The 19,552-nt window shown below is 40.8% G+C and overlaps 2 long non-coding RNA genes across 2 annotated transcripts; both read left to right on the top strand.

Annotated features, from left to right (window-relative positions):
• Positions 1-9,962: 9,962 nt before the first annotated feature.
• Positions 9,963-13,805, top strand: LOC308334381. Its single transcript, XR_013965895.1, has 3 exons — positions 9,963-10,082; positions 13,403-13,506; positions 13,765-13,805. It is a non-coding gene; the product is annotated as an uncharacterized lncRNA (long non-coding RNA).
• A 982-nt stretch (positions 13,806-14,787) lies between these two features.
• LOC308334380 lies at positions 14,788-17,057 on the top strand. Its single transcript, XR_013965894.1, has 4 exons — positions 14,788-14,925; positions 15,402-15,569; positions 16,697-16,849; positions 16,942-17,057. It is a non-coding gene; the product is annotated as an uncharacterized lncRNA (long non-coding RNA).
• The last annotated feature ends 2,495 nt before the right edge of the window (positions 17,058-19,552 follow it).

Here is a 19,552-nt window from a genome sequence, read left to right as displayed (position 1 = left end):
GGGTCTCATTTCAAATGGCTCTGCATCCATTTTGGGGGGGGGGGATGTTCATTCAGCTAATTTCCATTGCGCGCGCGCACACACACACACACACACACACACACACACACACACACACACACACACGCACACACACACACACACACACACACACACACACACACACACACACACACACACGCGCGCGATAGCACCCTCTAAATTGTTGCTATTTTGTTAGTAAAAGACTGGGTATACTGTAGGTATCAACACTATTCTTGCACATTCTTGGAAGATGAATCAAATACACCTCAACTAAGTTCACGCCATATTAATGATATATATAATATATATATATATATATATATATATATATATATATATATATATATATATATATATATATAGTGTGTATATGTCACAGTACGATTGGAAAACCAGTCAGATTGAGCGAGCTAAAGGGAGCGAGTCTCCGTGCCGAGCGTTGCGAAGTCACCTTTGGGCAGCGGTGGCCGAACGGTTTGCGGAGCGGTCTTGATATCGGAAGGTCGCTATAGTTCGTTTCCCCGGCACGTTAAAATTACCACCGCTGAAGTGCCCTTGGACAAGGCATTGAACCCCTACCCCCATGAAATGTTCTATGAGCAGGGCCTGGCTGTATAAACAAGTTCTTGAGCTTAGTCCAGTTACCCTGCAGGGTAAACATGGTACCTTTCCTTTTCCTTACCTTCAATCGACCGTCCAAGCGGTGGGCACTGAGTCCCCCCTACTCTCGATACCTCCACCATGACAGTATGATTTTTCAATCATACTGTAACATTTCGTCATGTGCCTGATGTTGTAAAATGGCTATTTACCAACCCAACAACCCCTCCTCCACTCACTCTTCTGTATCTTTGCTGCTTACATCAGTCTCTTCGCTCCATAGCTTGTAACCACTCTGCCAAACCAGCAGGGGGCAGTGGTCGTACATGCTTGTTTCCTCCTCTGTTCTACTAGATGGGTTAATGGAAATTCACCAGGTGTGCCAGGGTGTGAATCAGCCCAGTGAGTTGAGAACCACCGGTCTGACCTGCCTCCCTGCAAACAAACCGCACCGTATCCTGAATATCACATCAATGTTGAATATCAATTCATACATGAATTTAATTAATATTCAATATTAACATTGAGTATTCGTTTCGGTATTAATGGAGGAATGTCGAACAATATGCATAATGGTATGGTATTTAAATATTAGATGGATATCGATTCATCTAATTTTGAAATATATTATTAATATTATGATATATCGCTCTGAGAGATTTTGTTTAAATGCCACAAACGATAGCAGACTGTCAGGGGTGCAATGCTCTACTCTGCAGTCATACATCTACTGCAATATTAGATTACATTTCTGATATCTGAATATTCCATTCAGATTGGAATAATCTCGGATATATGGCGTTGTCTTGAACTCTGATACAATTTACACAGGACCGGTCGGAATGTTCTTTTCCCTGACGGCCTGTTTCTTTGGAGCCAAAGCTATACATCTAAAAAATAATAAAAAGGGATGTTTAGATACGTGGCTTTGGCAGGTTTTAACACTGACGGAACTCATGTGGACAGCACACAGTAGAATCCTCAGTGCTAATCTATCCATTTGTAACTCCCGGGAGTGTACAAAATGTAACCGCGGGTCCGTTTGTGTACTCTGGAGTTGAATGAACACTCAGGATTGTACGGGGTGTACCACACATACTGTTACCAGTACGCACACTAAGTAAAGACTCACTGCTAGCGCCTCGCCTCAACAATGTAGCGTTGAAAAAGTGTTCTTGATACATTATGATGCTTCATGTCTGTGTGTTTTTTTTAATTCTTATTCAGACACAGAGAGTGTCAAGGAGAGAGAGAGAGAGACGCTTGTGATTTCATGCAGGTGTATGTCAGTATACATGCTCAATGTGATACTAATATGTGTAACAATATTGATGCACTAAATTCTTTTTTTTTTCTTTCTTTTGTTGGAGAAGGATGAGTATGACCTTTTCTCATCCTCTCTGCCACTTCATTGACTTTGTTTCTAATACCTTTAAATGCTGTTAACTAACTTTTCAATTTGTTGTAGGTCTTTTTTATTTTAATATTGTTGTCATTTATGGTGTCTTTTTTTGTGTTTTTATTTCCTTATTACAGCAATCTACGGTATGTTTTCACGGGCATTCAGACTTTTCTTTTCCCTGCTTGGTGTGATTTTAAGAAAATAAAGGAGAAAAAAAGGCCTTACCAGGGATGTAAGATATGCATACTCCATACCATTACTCTACTTGAAATCTGTCTATTTGTGGTACTTGATTCAAACAAGGCAGTAAATGTAAATGTACTCTCAATATTTGCTTCCGATTTCCACATTCTTAAAAAACTTATAATCAGAACAAGAAGGAAACACAAAAATAGAGAACACAACCACTACTACACAGGACACCACCAAAAAAGAAAGAGAGAAAAGAAACAACTTCAAAGATGATTTTGCTCTGAAGCATGTTGGCATTGAACTATACCACGCGAGAGCAGACTGAACTATGGAACCGTCATTTCTCACCAAGCCGGTCTTATCAAGCTTACCAACTCACCGATTGGCCTCGGATACTTGGGAGGAATCACTCATCCCCTGATTGAATGATTTGATTGCACTGCTGCAAACACAGCAGAAATGATGTGGGATAATAAAAAGATAATTGTCATTTTGGTGTCGTTGATGAAGATTGATGAGCTTGCTCTCTCCGTGTTTCTATGGAGACACTCCAAGTGCAGGACTTGAGAACTATATATTTTCTATATATATGATTCTAAGAGGACAGGGGTGAGGTTTGAAATGCACATGCGCTCCGCCCAGTGGCGGTTTTCATTGAACTTCACACGTGTAACCAGTATGTTTACTACTATGTAACCTCTTAAAAAAAACAATTAAAGCTCAACACGTTTGTCATAACACTGTTTTCTTAGTCATCTTTGTAACAGATTTATATAAAGAATTTGGCTTGAAGCTGCAAGGTGGCTCAGTGGTAAGCTGTCACCTCACAGCGAGAAGGTCTTATAGGACAAGATTTAAATGCTATTTAGATTCGTAGTGATGCCAATAAATAAGAACTTAAAGCATACCTACAGTGGTATACATGCTAATATACACTTTCAAGATTTTTAAGTAGGCCCTGATGCAGAAAAGGTTGGTAATCCAAAGCCCTGCCACCAGCCCTTCCCCTGAGCAGGATCTCTGTTTATTTTGTTTATGATATGGGCTTATACACTCTTGGCTTGCTCTCGTCTTTTGATGAAGGGAGGTAATTCTTTTTTTCCTGGGCGCTACACTTCCTCTGCCAACCTGGGGGGGCAGCGGACTTCCAAGCTGCTTCTTTTCACCTGACAGAGGGGAATTTCCCCGGTCGGACGTAGCGCGTGGAAGGGACACGTTAGGGAGGTAATTTGATCAAGGGTGGCATAACTGGCATAACCTAGGCCTACTTCATTCCAATCACAACATCTCTGCAGTATCATGTTCCATATAGTCAGGTGAGTGAGCGATGGAGGTCATAGCAAATACAGTTACCAAATACCATTATGAGTTATTCCGTAGGGTGTGTGTGTGTGTGTGTGTGTGTGTGTGTGTGTGTGTCCACAGTCCACAGTCCACCACATGAAAGGCAACACATTTAGTGATTTGTAGTGATTTGTGGCTGCTTTCCACCAAGCCACAGGGGAGTTCCTATTCAGCCATACAGTACAGATTACAGAATAAGGTACAGGGTTTGTTTCCGTGTGTTTCAGCAGCAGGTACAATGAAAAGTCTCAAAACAATGCACAAGGTCAACACGGAAACAGTGATTTAGCGAGGGATTGTCTTTACTATTACCGTATACAAACTGTACAATTTATCACTATTATTTTATCAGCTGCTCAGAGCTTTGGGGAGGCTTTGAGAATTAGCTGTCTGTAAACAGCCTGCTACAACTCAAACAAATATTTATTTTATAATTTGGATGTTGAAATTGTATTGTTAATGTTTTTATTTTACACTGCTCTATTTGCACACAATGTCTTGTTTTTTGTTGTGTTTTTGTTCTGTTTAATTCGTTTTGTCTTTTTGCAAAGCACTTGATAAGTGCTATATAAATTGTTTCAGTAACACTTTGTGTTTGTGCAGTCTAATCTTTGCCAGAACAAAACGTCATAGTGACTTAAAATAACACTATAATGCAGGGGTGTCCAAAGTGCGGCCCGCGGGCCAAATGCGGCCCTGGGATAAATGTCATACAGCCCACAGCTTCATACCTCAATTGTATTATGAACGGCCCCGTGATTTTGTAACCCATTTTTCAATTATCTAATGTGATCCTGGGCTCTACAGACCCTCTGCCAACCTAGTCCCCATACATGGGGGACAAGGGGAGAGCAACGGACTTGAACTCATGCTTCCTTTATGCCTGAGTGTCCAAGTTGCTCCTTTACACCTGACAGGGGGGGGGGGGGGAGTTTCCCTGGTTGGACGTAGTGCGTGGAAGGAACCAGTTCCTTTCCCCTCCATCAGGCGCCCCGGCTGGCTAGGGGGAGGCATTCAAGTTTTTTTAAACTGGGCATTTCCCAGAATATAACTCAACTAATGTGCAGTGTTGCCACGTCTGCTTTTATAAGCAACGTTGGGATTGTTTCCTGTAGTCAATTGTTTGTTTCTGGTGTTCTGTCATGGATCCAAAATTAACTTGTTGTTTCAAGTCATTGAAGTCATTAGGGTACATATTGTAGGTTTGAGTTCTCATGTGTCGTGTCTTAGTCGGGTATATGGGACGGTTCTACACGACACCTGGTTGCTTTCTTTCTCAAGATCTGGTAACTCTGCTGCCTGGTTGTGTCTCCTAGCAGTTTCATTCATTTTGAAGCAAGACTTCAGTCACACTCTGCTTACCTGTATTCCTTAAAACACTTTCTATGTGCCTTGGAAAGTATTTCCTGTGAGTTAAGTACCTTAATTGTCATCTTGATCTAGGTTTGGTGCTTTTGTAGCCATGTAGTTTGTTGAGGTTTCGACCTTAAGTCCTTATTGCCACGAGGGTTTGTTCATGCTAAGCTAATGGTAAACCTAGCAGCCTTTCACCCTGTGCTTTATTATGTTTCAGTTCTTTGTCTGGTTAACAAATACGTTTATGCAGCTCCAGAAGAGCTCTTTGACTGTGTCTAATCACATAGTTATATATCTTAAAGTTATCCCATGTTTCCAATTCATAAGAACAGTATCATAATATGATACTGTTCTTATGAATTGGAAACATGGGATAATTAACAACATATTATGTTGTTAATTAATCTCAATCCATTTCAGTTATATGCAGAGCTATTTTAAAATGGGTTCAAATTGCATTTGCAGTAATTGCATGTCAAGTATAGCCTACTGTCTAGTTTATTTACTGCTTGTAGATCTGTAATTTGTTTCTAGCTGTTTATTTTGGACGTTTTTTCCTAGGCATCATTTAAATAGTGCTTCCTTTGTTTATATCATGTTTCAGCGTCACTATCAGGGTTGAAGCTGTCTTGGAGAAGAGTTAAGGTGGCCGCAGCTAACATCCACTGCCAGGAGCTCTAATTGAAACTCCTAAAAATTATCTCATCACTTCATCCGTAAGAGGATCTGGGATGAAGGAAGGCAGCCATAGACATACAGTAGGCCTATGTCTATGTTCGCAGCAAGCTTGGCTTCCGTGTTGCAGTGCTTGTTGCGACCTATTGGATTGTGTTTCCCCGGTGCAGTCTGGGAAATGTATGTTTAATTCCGCAGTAGATATATCATAAGTTTGTGTTAGTCGTGTCATTCATTCAGCAGTGTCATCAGGACGATGGAGCCAAATGTTGTAAATACTTTTGGCCCACGGTGCTTATTAAATGTTTATGGTAAAGTAGTCTATAGTTGTGCAAGATGGCCAGTATATCTCGCTGTTAATCTATTTAACGTCGTAGTTAGTAGGGATGTGGCTGATTTTCTTTTCTTCGTGGCTGCTTGGTAGCTACTTTATCAGGTGAAATCTTGTTGTAGGCGTTCGTTTTCTGGTACCAGCTCAGCGGCCTCGTGGTTAGACGTGTCCGCCCCGGGTCTGGGAGGTTGCGGCTCGATCACCGGCTGGGTCATACCAAAGACTCTGGAAAATGGGACCCAGTGCCTCCTTCGATCCTCGGCACTCAGCATCAATGGTCGGAATGGAGTAAGTCCCTGCGTCATACTAGTGTCACGTCCAGGGGCTGTACCAATCAATACGCCTCACACTACTGAACAAAAGTTAACCTCCTGCCCCGGGCCTATCAAGACTCTGCAAGGCTAGTTTTTCCGCTCATCTTAGTTGTTGCAACTAATGGCTTTAGATGGCAATCTAAATGAACTAGACCTGTACGTGCCCGTCGGCCACCGGCCTACTTGAAGTTGAGAATGATGCAACTTGGGCACCTAATAATACCCGTCGTCAACTTGTCATAGAACCCATTTTAACTATCTGTCCCTTTTGTGCCCATACTGTATATGGAGATCTTCGTATCTGTCTGCCTCTGTCTGTCTGCATGTGCCTGAAGAGTGCAAACTGACCGTGAAAGTGGACTGGTTAAAGGGACACTTCACCCTTTTTGCAAAAAAATATATGTTAATGACGTTTAGAAGCTTTAGATCACTTTCCTGGAGGTATTTCTGTGTGTAATATGTGGTTTTAGATATTTTAGATTGTAGCAGTGAGCCTGTTGTCTCTGATGTCATGGACACTGGTCTCACTGCCTTCCTGGACTACAATTCCCATAATTCTTTGGTGCACTGCTCCTCCTTGTGGATAGGGGGGAGAGCTGTCTTACTGAGACAACATGTAGTCCAGGAAGGAAGTGAGGCCAGTGTCCATGACATCAGAGACAACAGGCTCACTGCTACAATCTAAAATATCTAAAACCACATATTACACACATAAATACCCCCAGGAAAGTGTTCTAAAGCTTCTAAACGTCATTAACATATATTTTTTTGCAAAAAGGGTGAAGTGTCCCTTTAAGTAATCAATTTAGGCCGATTAGGCCCACTGGCAGAGCCTGACCAGAGCTTTCGTGGTGGTTCTGGACAACCGTGGGTCCGAGCGACTGGGCACTGCCCTCCCTGTGGGGGTGTGGAACGCGTGCGTCAAATCTTAAGTCGGTGGGGCACTCGGTTCTCGAGTTACGTGCATTACAACTGTACACATGCATGCTTGCACGCACACAGAGACGTGGCGCATAATGTATAGTAGGATGCAAGTAAATAAATTAATAGTTAATGGCATCGATGTTGTCAAATAACCGTAGCCATTCGTCATCGCTTCCTCATAGAAGCTGTTTAGTGTTATGTTAAATTAATTAATACATGTATTAATAATAATAATTATTTCTTTCTCTCAAAGCATATCATGTCTTATCTATTATCTGTGGCTCATTTTGTTCAACAGGTTCATGACCCTCAGATGTTCTTTTGGTCCTAAGCCTTCTTTCAGCACAAATCACAGATGTCCTAAGGTCAGATCTACCAATGCTTCTTCAGCCGGTTTTGGCTGCCTCGGCCGGTTGGGGTCCATCACCCATGTGCAGGCTGCAGTGCTGTTGATTCTGCAGCATGATTATAGATTTCTTGTATGGGACATAGTAGTGTATCTCATCTTAGTTCTGGACGAGGGTGGTCTTGAACAGTTCTCGGGTCTGCATGACATGAAGCTTATAACTTCTTTGAAGCTCATAATCAATTGCTCAAAGGCCTCATGAAGAGCATATGCCACTCATGTAAATTAATTTATAAAGGGCCTCTATCACTTGGGTGTTTAAATAGTTTAGGATTAAGATCTAAGGCTTTTCTCTTAAAATATTGGTATCTCTCTTTAAACGGCTTATCGGGTTTGTGTGGTGTGGGAAGTCTCTTCTGCTGATCTCGACCCTCAGCATGATCTCTGTTTTCCGATCCATGCTTAGGATCCCCTAGTCACTCTTTAATTAATTCAGTCAGGATGAAGTATAAGTAACGCTGTCTCTGCTTGTGTCTTTTAGTTCTGCACTGGCAACCTGCTCTGGCTGCGACTCCGCAAGGTGGTGCGAGCCCTGCTTAAGCCATGGCTATCTGTCTCCTCAGCACATTCCCTGGCTACTCCTGATTCTACTGCCATGCTGACGCGCTAGTCGCCAACTGAAAATTCAGGGCAATGGTCCTCGGCTGCCTATGAATCAATGTTATGTGCATCTAATAAAATGTAGGTCCACACAACTAGACTTAACTTAACACACACACACACACACACACACACACACACACACACACACACACACACACACACACACACACACACACACACACTTAGAGATACTGATGAAATGGTTCTCTGTTTACCATTCCAAAAACACATCCCTTGTCCTATCTATCAGAATTGTGGTACACAAAACCGCACACGGTTTGTGGCCTTGGTTTTGGAGAGAATTAACCTCCTGTGAGAGTCTGTCACATATTTACAGGGTGTGACATTGTGAGTGCCTTTGCTGGTCATGGAAATCTGAATGCACTGAGGTTGAAGTCTGGAACACTCTGGTGGAGCTGTTGCCCCTGCGACCCGACTACGGATAAGCGGTTGAAGATGGATGGATGGAGAATGAGATAGAGAGATGGATATAGAGAGAGAGAGTCCTGTCGTACCCCGGTCATTTAAGGTTCTATAAGAAATTCTATTCTATTCTAGGCAAATCCTTTTCATGCTGAAAGGTTAATCTGGCATACAGTTTGTGTATGCCATTGTCTCTGGGCCAAACTGCTGCTCTGAGTTCCTGCACAGTTTAGCCTGGGACCGCAAAGTACCCAGTTAACATGAGGAGAGAGATATAACTGTTAGGTAAATTAACTGTAATATGGTAGCCCATTGTAAGGCCTGTTCTGTTTGTTTCTGCATATCTATGCTCTATTGAGCTGTCATTGCGTGTCTCATTGCGTGTTTCTTGGCTTCAATTACATTGAATGTACCTGAGCAACAATGGACGCACTTTTTTTTTAACTTGAGAGGGAATGCTTTGGTTGTGGCGCATATTCAGTGACCCATCTTTTCATTGTCTGTGATTCCTGGTCGCTGGATCCATTCATTGTATAAGAGATCTGATAATCCTTTCAGACTGTCTCCCAGTCTATTGTCTTTCTCATCCATGCACGGCCAACACACACACACACACACACACACACACACACACACACACACAGACACCCACACAACATGCATCAAACTCTAGTCTCTGTCTAAAAAAATTATTAAACCTGTTTAACAGGTGAGTAGACCTTACCATATTTCAGGAAGTATTTGTTTCTTCCCACAACTCGCATCACATTGCGGGTGGTGGGACTGCCAGTAAGCTCTGTGGACTATTCTCAATATAGGATGTTATACAAGCTATGACAGAGCTCTGTCAATTTCAAGGGGAGGATTATTAGCTGGAGAGGGACAAACTCCCCCATGGTAAGAAAGCTGTGTCAAAATATTGGTGTTGGTATATTAGTGTAATAGTGTCATTTAAGTGAACAATCGTCAGTAATGTAGAACATGCTGGCACAGTGCCAGTGAGGGACTACTGTTAACCACAAACCATTAGAATTAAGCCAACATTTATGAGGAAGTAAGCTATGATTAGGACTGTGACTTTGAGGTATTTGATCTCACTGAAAACAGTGCTGTAGTGTATAGTATACAGATGCAGTGATTGTTCTTCATTCTCTATGTCAACAGGGCTGGCAGTGCAGGCGACTTTCATCAGTATTGTTGATTCGCGCCCAACTTGCTGTAGTGGAGGTATGCTTTTCTGAAATAATGCATTGCCTTTAAAGTAAATGGCTACATGACAGAAAAAAAACTAGTTCTCATCAATAATCACATAGCATATACATGCACATTTACTCTTTTCTCACATTTATGTTTCCTTCATTTCCCATTAGATATCCACACCACAGTATTTGTTTTCAAAATGACCAAGTGGTTGCCTATAACTGGAGTCTAGCTACGTTTGAACTTGACCACTGACAGTGAACACCATCGACTAATAAGCCACCAAGGGTAAGTACAATGAACGGGTTGTTTCCAGCTCTATAAAACAGGGCATTTTATTTTACTTTACAAATGCTCTATTATGAATTGTGTATTATATGTTCTAGCCAATTAGTATTAGTACTGTATGCTGTATTTTCAGCCACTTGTTCACCCTATAACTGAAAAAGTTATTTTATCTAATTCTAAGCTACCATAGCGTTAACAGGTTTCTTAACCACACAGAACCCACTCAAAATATCTAACATAACCAGAGTCAACATTGTGAGGAAAGGGCTCAGATTTCTATTTAACCATTTACTCTCAGACTTTTCTAAATTATTTAGAAAATAGCTACTTTTTTTTGTCCAAACATTGAAAATAAATAAAAACAAGACTATCTATAAACTCACAATCGGATATGTTGGAGCTTACAGATTGGCTATTTTCAGAAATTAAATATTTGAAAATGACATTTTCAATGTATTTATTTATATTATATATATAATTTCACCTATAATGAGATGAACAAAATTGGGACCCCGGGTTTAAAGTGGTTTAAGCACTGGATTAAAGCAGCGAATTAAACAATCAACTGCAACAATTTACACTTTACACCAAAAAGAGTGATATACTGTATTTAATATTTCATTTACATTTATATTGCTGTGCTTTTCAGCTCCAGGCAGCTCAATTCCTGTACTCAACAGTGTGGACCAAAATCAATAAGATTCAAAGTAGACGTAGTAGATCTGTATGGTCTATATAATATACTGTATACATTATAATATACAGACTATGTATTTGATATGGATATATATATATATATATATATATATATATATATACGTATATTATATAACTAGAAAACTGTTCACAATAAAGCGCAAACCTTGAGTCATCCCCTAATAATAATAATAATAACAATGTGTGCAGTCATATTTCTACCTACAACCATGAAAATGTGTGGCATGTGATTACCAGCAGTACAGTACATCGTCTTTACTGTCCTCATCGTACCCATTTATCTCTCTGTCTGAGGCTTGTGATAACATTATTTTGGGGTTGTGCGGGTATGAAATGGGGGGTAAGGATGACAATAAAGGAAGCTGATTGTTAATTCCTAATGTTTGTATAGTGGTGGACTGGGAAGAAAAGTCTGGCTCTGCCTGAATTTAAATAATGGAAGTACCTTTTGGTACTTCCATTATGTGCAAATTGAGTGAAAACAAAAAACAAACATTTAGTTATATTCGAAGCTTTCAATCTGAAATGTAACGGGTTTTAACAGAAATGTTTTTTTTGTTATCAATTGTTTTTTATTAAAGACAAAAAATCACAATAAAACATGTCAACATCACAAATGAAATAAAATAAGAAAACAAAACATATGAAAACACATAACAGCAAAAGAAAGGAATACAAAAACAAACAAGACAATCCCACCCACCCCTCCCCCCGGTACCAAAGATGTCATAAAATGTCAGGACTCCTACCACTGTGCAATAGGGAAAAATAAATAAATAATGACTAAATCATGTCTTTAACCATATCTGCAATATCAGACCAAATATCAATGTTTACTTCCTTTGCTCCGTGCAATCTTGCGGTTGACAATTCCATATAGATGATATCTAAAAAGGTCAAAGCCCATTGGCGAAACGTCAATGTGTGAGGTGGTTTCCAGTGCGAAGCAACCATCTTCTTTGCGGCCGTTTAACAGAAATGTTATCTGGTTTCTGCTGGCCCACACTCGCTTTGTGAGTCCTTTGTAAGAGGAAGTATAATAACTTTGCACCATGCATGCCTTAAATTGACACCAACATTACATAATATGTCACAACAATGGTCGCTACTGTCTTCATACACATCCTTTCTGTCTGACTTATGACGGCTCAGACTGGGTTAAATGGGCACAGACAAGTAGGACATTATTCATGAAAATGTTGTCCGCATATTGCACTGATCAGAGCAATGGTCATGGAGTTATGGCCATTTGAAGTGTTAAACACTGCTGTAACACCACTGTAACGCCCCATAATGTAAATAAAATTCATATGTGTGCAATTTAGTTTTTTTGTGTGACTATTCTCATGCCAGTCCCCTGATCAGTGTTTGTGACAAGTTTGGTGCGGATTGGAGAAACGGTGCGACTGTGGCACATGTGTGCATGTGACATGGGCCATAGTGTGACTATATGTGCCAGGTTTAGTGCAGTTTGGAGGAACGGTGCACCTGTGACACCCATGGGGCCCCTTGGGTCCACATGTGGTCTCTTGTGTGACTATTTTCAAGTCAGGCCCATGAAAAGTGTTTGTGCCAAGTTTGGTAAGGATCGGAGAAATGCTGTGACTCTTAAGTCCGGATGTCGTTTGAGATGTCCACCAGCCACCATCGGTCCTCACACACACTCACCCTCTAGGCAATTTTTATATAAAATAAACAATATGTATGTTGGAGACTTGGAGTTAATCAAACGTGGGCTTGCACCGGCAGACTTCAATGAATGTTTCGATTGTGCTGCGATTATAACTTTAGAAAATGACACAGTTGTCGTACACTGTTGGCGGATTCCTATTTTTTATTTTATATTTTTAATGAATGGCTCATCATCACATGAGTCACAGTAGTGGGTATAATACGGAATGCTGTGGATTAACATGTGGTGTACATGCCACACAGTATGTTGATGTACAGGTGTGGGAGTTGCGGTACTCCACATCATTGTTTTGAGGTCAGGAGCCTGGGGATAAAAACGTGCCTGAGCCTGCTTGCATTTGTCCGATGGTAACAAAAACAGTTCAGTGTTCAGGTGACCCTCTGGGCCTTCACCCGACTCCTTTGGGTGTACTGTAGAGTAGAGGTCCTGGCATGGCTAGAAGCTCCACTTTGGTCATGTGCTACTGTCCCTGAAATCTAAAAAATAAGTCCTATGTGTATGATTACGTACAATATACCTGGACGTGTGAATAGACGATGACAATGTATTGTAAGTTGCATTATGTTTTCCCATTCACCATCACAGCTGACACCCGGTGTCACTTCCTAACACCATTGCCTCCGGCTTGGCTGCATGGCCACTCCAACGAACTCAATCGTTTCTTTCTTTTCTTTTCTAACCACATGAACGCTACAGTTAACATCCCTGTTCTGGGCATGTCATAATAGGTGAACATTGGGTGAAGATAGTTTCTGCAACACATCCATTCTCACAACACGCAATCAGGTTCGGCACGTTGTGAATTTATATAGAGGGAAAAAAGGAAGGTACACCCTGGGGATACAAAGTATATGGTTTAAGTGTTTGTTTGACCTTCCCCTTGTTTCGTTCTCTCTGATCTTCTTGACAGGAATGGCAATATTAACGAATATCTGCACTGTCATTGGCCTTCTACTGACGTGCTATATTTTGGAAACACAGGAAGTTTTTGAGATTTCAAGCCCGGCTCCGCAGGTAGGCCTGTTGTGTTTATGGTACACAGTAAATGTGGGTAAGAACAAGATCCATTATTGTTGTTCATGGGCTGCGTGTCCCTGGATAAATTAACACTGAGGATTTTACAGTTTAGCCTACCGGATATTCATTTAAGTATATTACATCCTTGTTTGCATATAAAACAAAACTGTTTTCAAGCTAAACTCGGTACCAGTCAAACAATGAATGGATCATTTAGATTTGCTCAAGTTAATCAAGTCTTTATTCTAAACTCAGGGGCCCGATGTTGAAGACTCGCTACCTCACATCAGAGAGAGAAGGAATGGTTAGTACAATGTACTGTATATACAGTAGAGACCTTTTGATAAGCAACAATTAGAGTGGATGCACAATGAAGTAATTTGATGTTAACATTGCTGTAATAGGTGGCTTAATGTCAATTCATGAAATTGGAATGAAATCGTTAAAGGACAACTCCATCTTTTTTTCAACTCATTTCTGTGTGAAAGCCTGATAATATACTGTAGCTATAAGCTACATTAAGGGGTTAACGGTGTAGCTCTGTGGGAGGCTATCTAGAAGGTGTGTGTGTGTGTGTGTGTGTGTGTGTGTGTGTGTGTGTGTGTGTGTGTGTGTGTGTGTGTGTGTGTGTGTGTGTGTGTGTGTGTGTGTGTGTGTGTGTGTGTGTGTGTGTGTGTGTGTGTGTGTGTGTGTGTGTGTGTGTGTGTGTGTGTGTGTGTGTGTGTGTGTGTGTGTGTGTGTGTGTGTGTGTGTGTGTGTGTGTGTGTGTGTGTGTGTGTGTGTGTGTGTGTGTGTGTGTGTGTGTGTGTGTGTGTGTGTGTGTGTGTGTGTGTGTGTGTGTGTGTGTGTGTGTGTGTGTGTGTGCGTGTGCGTGTGCGTGTGCGTGTGTGCGCAGTATCCAATTTCTCATGGATACTGCCAGTAGAGGCCACCAAACCTTTTTCACTTACCTTTTATTATTTTTGAGATCCCTGCATGTGGATCCTGAGATCCCATGTGGATAGGTCGCACAGCTCGTAGTCACGATGCAAAACACTTTTATTAAAGACCACCCGAGTGCCTTCTTCAGGGTAATTTAATAAACATATAAATGCTGCGGAGTTGTCCTTTAAGTAGCCTCAGAAACCGCAGGTTTTTATCCTTTAAGTATAGAATAACGGACAAACAAGAATAGTAATTTTAGGTGTTTAGACTGTTTACTATACATTTTTGACTGCTAGTATTGTTGTTGGAGGTTCATGCTGTACCCATTTATGTTTTCTACCCTGACAGTGCTTCCAAATCAGTGGAACTACATCATTGATGTTGAAGTGAATGCATCAAGCACTGAACTATTAGACCAGATTCGCTCTGCTGGAAGCTTCCCTCTGCAAATAAATAATGACACTGAAATCACAGACATTGAAATCACCACTGGTGAGTATTGTAGCTACAAAACAAGTTCAGTGACTCAATTCTAAAAGAAAGTACTGTATGCACCCGGTCAATTTGTGACTGAGTTGTTCTCAAATCTTTTCTAGTTTTACTGTAGCTACAAACAACAAATTTACGTTAATTTAACAGCAGCAGATTAGCAGATTACATAAGCAATGCACCTGCAACTAAATTAATTGTGTTAGCATTGTGTTACATCTTGTCCTACTCGAGGTCAGACATTTGCAGACAGCCATGTTTTAACCTGCTGTAGTATATTTTAACCTGAACTACAAAACCAGCATAGGGTTTCATCCCTATGGCTAACTTCTATAGGCTAATAACTAATAAGTGAAAAATAATTAAGTGCAAAGAATATTTTCACATAAGGTATAGTATAGCAGAGGTATAGTAATTTCAATACTTATTATTAGGAGCAGTATCAATATTCAAATTGAAAGAAACATCTCTGCTTCCAGTGTGCGCTCCAAATGGCAATGGGTACCAGTGTAGATGTGAGGAGCAGTATGGTTGGCCCTACGGCAGCTGTATCACTTATGGAGCCTGTGATAACATCACCACCAGTGGCATCTGCAAATGCATCAATGCCATTCCAACTGATGGACAGTACTGTAAGCCGATATCAGGTAATCGCATCATTCTTTCAAACATGGGAATGCATCAATTCACACCAAAAGATAAGGAGTCTATCAAGGAGTTTCTGTAAACATTAGATCACTGACAATTATTTTGAGATGTGTGCAGTGTTGGTATGACTCACAGATCTGATGTAACAAGCAAGCTCATCATAAGTATAGTCTGGTGTATATTAAAGATATACGCCTGGGCTTTTATGCTGGAAAAAGTCAAAGAATTAATCGCTATAACATTTTGTAAAAAAATACAAATTTAGCCCCTTGTTCGAATGCCCCCCTGTCAGAAATAGCTATAATCGCTAAAGCGAAAGAAAGCAGCAAATAAAAAAAAAACAACACTCATCTTTTAGGACCTGTGCGTTGCACCAGACTCCCAGCACCAGACACTTCATTCAGGAGTGGTGGATTCTTGAGCCGCAATGGTTCCGCAGGCTCCACCTGGGCAACCGTAGCACTGCAGGCTCCACTTGCGGCTCGAATGGCCCTCCTAAAGGCCTCATCGAAGGTTTTTGGGCTTCCTCCTCACGGAGGATGTAGCCTGCTCCCATACTGCTCCCGGGGTGCCGTCTACATTCCGGCTGTCACCCGCCCCTCTGGTGGTCACCAGACTATACCTGGTTGTCACATAGTCTATTCCAGGGGTTTTCAACTGATTTTGACCCAGGGACCACCTAAGACTAAGAGCAACCTGGGGACCACCACTATTGTGCGTGGCGGGTCCATCATAGACCCACCCCACACAATAGTGGTGGGGGGTTCATTCACCACAGGGAGCTGGAGAAAATAGCTATAATATCAATGTAGGACACCCCCTGGACATGACGCTATAGTATGTCGCAGCAACCCTCGATGCTGAGTGTCAAGCAGGGAGGCACTGGGTCCCATTTTTAGAGTCTCGGCCGGGGATTGAAACCCCGACCTCCCAGTCTCAGGGCGGACACTCTAACTACAAGGCCAATGAGCTGGTTAGGGTTAGCTAGTATTCATGCTAGCCTTAAAACTGTGTGTTTTACTGTTTTATACCAGTATTCTTTGTAACATAGCAGCAACAATAATAACAATAATTGTTATAATACAGTGTATAATATTGATCACCATTTCACTTCTATCCCCTGTAGCATTACTAGACATGGCTGACTATGAGGTGGATGTAGAATTAAATGTGACTGCTGTGGAGACAGTGGAAATCCTCAAGACCCTTCTGGAAAATTCCAACTTTTCCCTATTTCTTGGTCCAGCTGTGAATGTCTCAGACATTAATATAACCACAGGTAAAATCATCATCTACTACTACTACTACTACTACTACTTACATTTTACAACAATTAAATTATTTTATTTTGTAATGTGATTTCTTTATCAGTGTGTTACCCAAATGGCTCCAGTTTCCAGTGCAGGTGTGAGGAGCAGTTTGTCTGGTCATACAACAACTGTATCACATATGGAGCCTGTGACATTATCACTGGTGACACATGTGGATGTATCAATGGCATTCCTTCAGATGGACAGTACTGCCAGCCAAAGCCAGGTTTGAACTATTCATCATTTATAAATTAAACGTAATAGTGCCGTCGCTACCTATACGCACTGTGAGTAGGGCAACACGCCGAGGGGGACAACAAAATGTGCCAAAAAGTGCCAAGCGGGCCCTCATAATAGCAAGTTTCTCTGTGGCTCTGCCGCGTAATAACGAGCGGCCGTGTATGCATCCTCGCAAACGGCGAAAATAGCCGATCTGCATGAGCAATAGCAGCACTCTCGTTTGGAGGAGGGGACAGCACAAATATATATGCGAGTAGGGCAACCAAATGGTCAGCTACGTCCCTTACTGTACTGTATATTGGTTACACTTCTATGCAGTTTAATGCCCAGTGAATCCACAATGTATCATTGCCCAAGCTTATCCAATCAATGGCATGGTTATCTTATCTAGTCAATGTCCTTCACAAAAAATTAAGCCTACCCTGCCTTCGATTGTGTAAGCTCAGGTAACAACAAATACCAGATGATAATTTGTTTACTACATTGGCAATTTGGCATCCTATTGTTTATGCGTCTGCTAAAGCGCTGGATCTCAACATTGGGTATGGACACTTACAGGACTGCAACTTGAGGCCCATTTTCCACCATGGTTGAATCGGTTGCCTTCTTTTTACCCGCCTAATTCTTTACCAAATTAATTTGTTCAGATCCAGAACTAAGCTTTTGTTCCATTTTTATACTCGGACCCCCTTTCCACCGGTTGGTTCCCAATGGGAATCGGTTCAGTTCTTTTTGGTTCTTAGTCCATGAGCCAGAGCTCCAACATTGGTGGGAAAACTAGACCTATAGGCTTATATTGTAAAAGTAAATTAATACATGATAACCCTTCCACAGTAGTAGCTTTATCATATTTTCTATTATTTTTGCATATTTTCCTACATATATGTCTAATATATGTGTGGTTTTGCACACTCAATTCATTATTAATTAAGCTCTGGCTCATGGACTAAAAACCAAAAAGAACCAACCGGTGGAAAAGGGACCTGAGAGTTAAATTCACACTGAGGATGTTACAGGGTAGGCCTACTGTATATTATACTGTATATTATGGTTCCTACTGTATATTATACTGTATATTATGGTCCAAGAGATCAAAAAATCAAATGAGAGTTGAAGGGCATTGTGGACAACACTAGCCTTCCTCTAGTCAGTGACTCAATAAACATCACAGAGGTCATTATAACCAAACAACAAAACAGGTTCATTAACTAATAGGAGGGTGGTTAAAGGAACATTTTCCCATTAATTCATCATTACGGTGGCATCTACAATACTGCCAAACTAAATTTCCCCAATTCTGGGAAGAATTGCACCGACCACACTGATGTATTGACCCACATGACGTCACAGGGACCCTAAAATGTGTATATGGAATAAATAAATAAAGTTGGGCAATTACTAACCACACTATATACACTATACACTGTTTTCTGTATACTACACTACACTACACACTGTTTTCTGTATCACACTAGCATCACACTGTATCACACTAGCAGCCAAAATGACTAAGTTGAAGTTGAGATAACTAGTGCTGATGTTAAAGTCATAGAGAAACTCAAAGACATTGTGGACAACACTAGTCTTCCTATAAGAGTCAGACTAGTGACACAATAAACACCACGGAAGTCAATAATATATATATACATAATCACATTTAAGAACATCGATCAAGAAGATTGTGGTTTATATGACAAGAGTTGGTTATTTATACTGACAAACTTCTGTAATCAATGACTTATTGTGTACTATTCTGCGGACCACAGCACTACCACAACTCTATGAATACATAGTTGAAGTTGAGATCAGCACTGTTGATGTTGAAGTGTTAAAGCAACTGAAGGACATCGTGGACAACACTAGTCTTCCTATAAGAGTCAGTGACTCAATAAACATCACAGAAGTCAATATAACCTTCATAGGTAAGAATAATCTATTAAACTTAACAATTCATTTAGAAGTTAAATTAAATTAAATTAAAATGGTACCCTTTGGGAAATACCATATATGCGAACGATTCTTGTCGGGAACAATGCAAGATGGAAATGCATGCCGCCCCCCCCCCCCCCCCCCCCCCCAGTTATGCAATACCCGTTACAATAGAGTTGTTCCTGTCTGTCTGTCTGCTGTGTCCCTTTTGTTATTAAGTTGTATCTTGATTGAAATTTCAGTCTCAAGTACTGTACTGTTCCTAAAAAATTCTATGTGAAGCATTGCATATTGAATCAGGAAAATATGTGTTAATCCAGTATTTCATCTTGTACTATTTGCCCACAGAACTTCCACAGCTATATGAATACATAGTTGAAGTTGAGATCAGCACTGTTGATGTTGAAGTGTTACTGCAACTGCAGGACACCTTGGACAACACTAGTCTTCCCATAAGAATCCATGACTCAATAAACATCACAGAAGTCAATATAACCTTCATA

This window comes from Protomyctophum bolini (genome assembly GCF_963924005.1).
Source record: "Protomyctophum bolini genome assembly, chromosome: 19".
NCBI lineage: Eukaryota > Metazoa > Chordata > Actinopteri > Myctophiformes > Myctophidae > Protomyctophum > Protomyctophum bolini.
The sequence above is the reverse complement of the archived record's forward strand: the minus strand, read 5'-3'. Positions and strand labels throughout refer to the sequence as shown.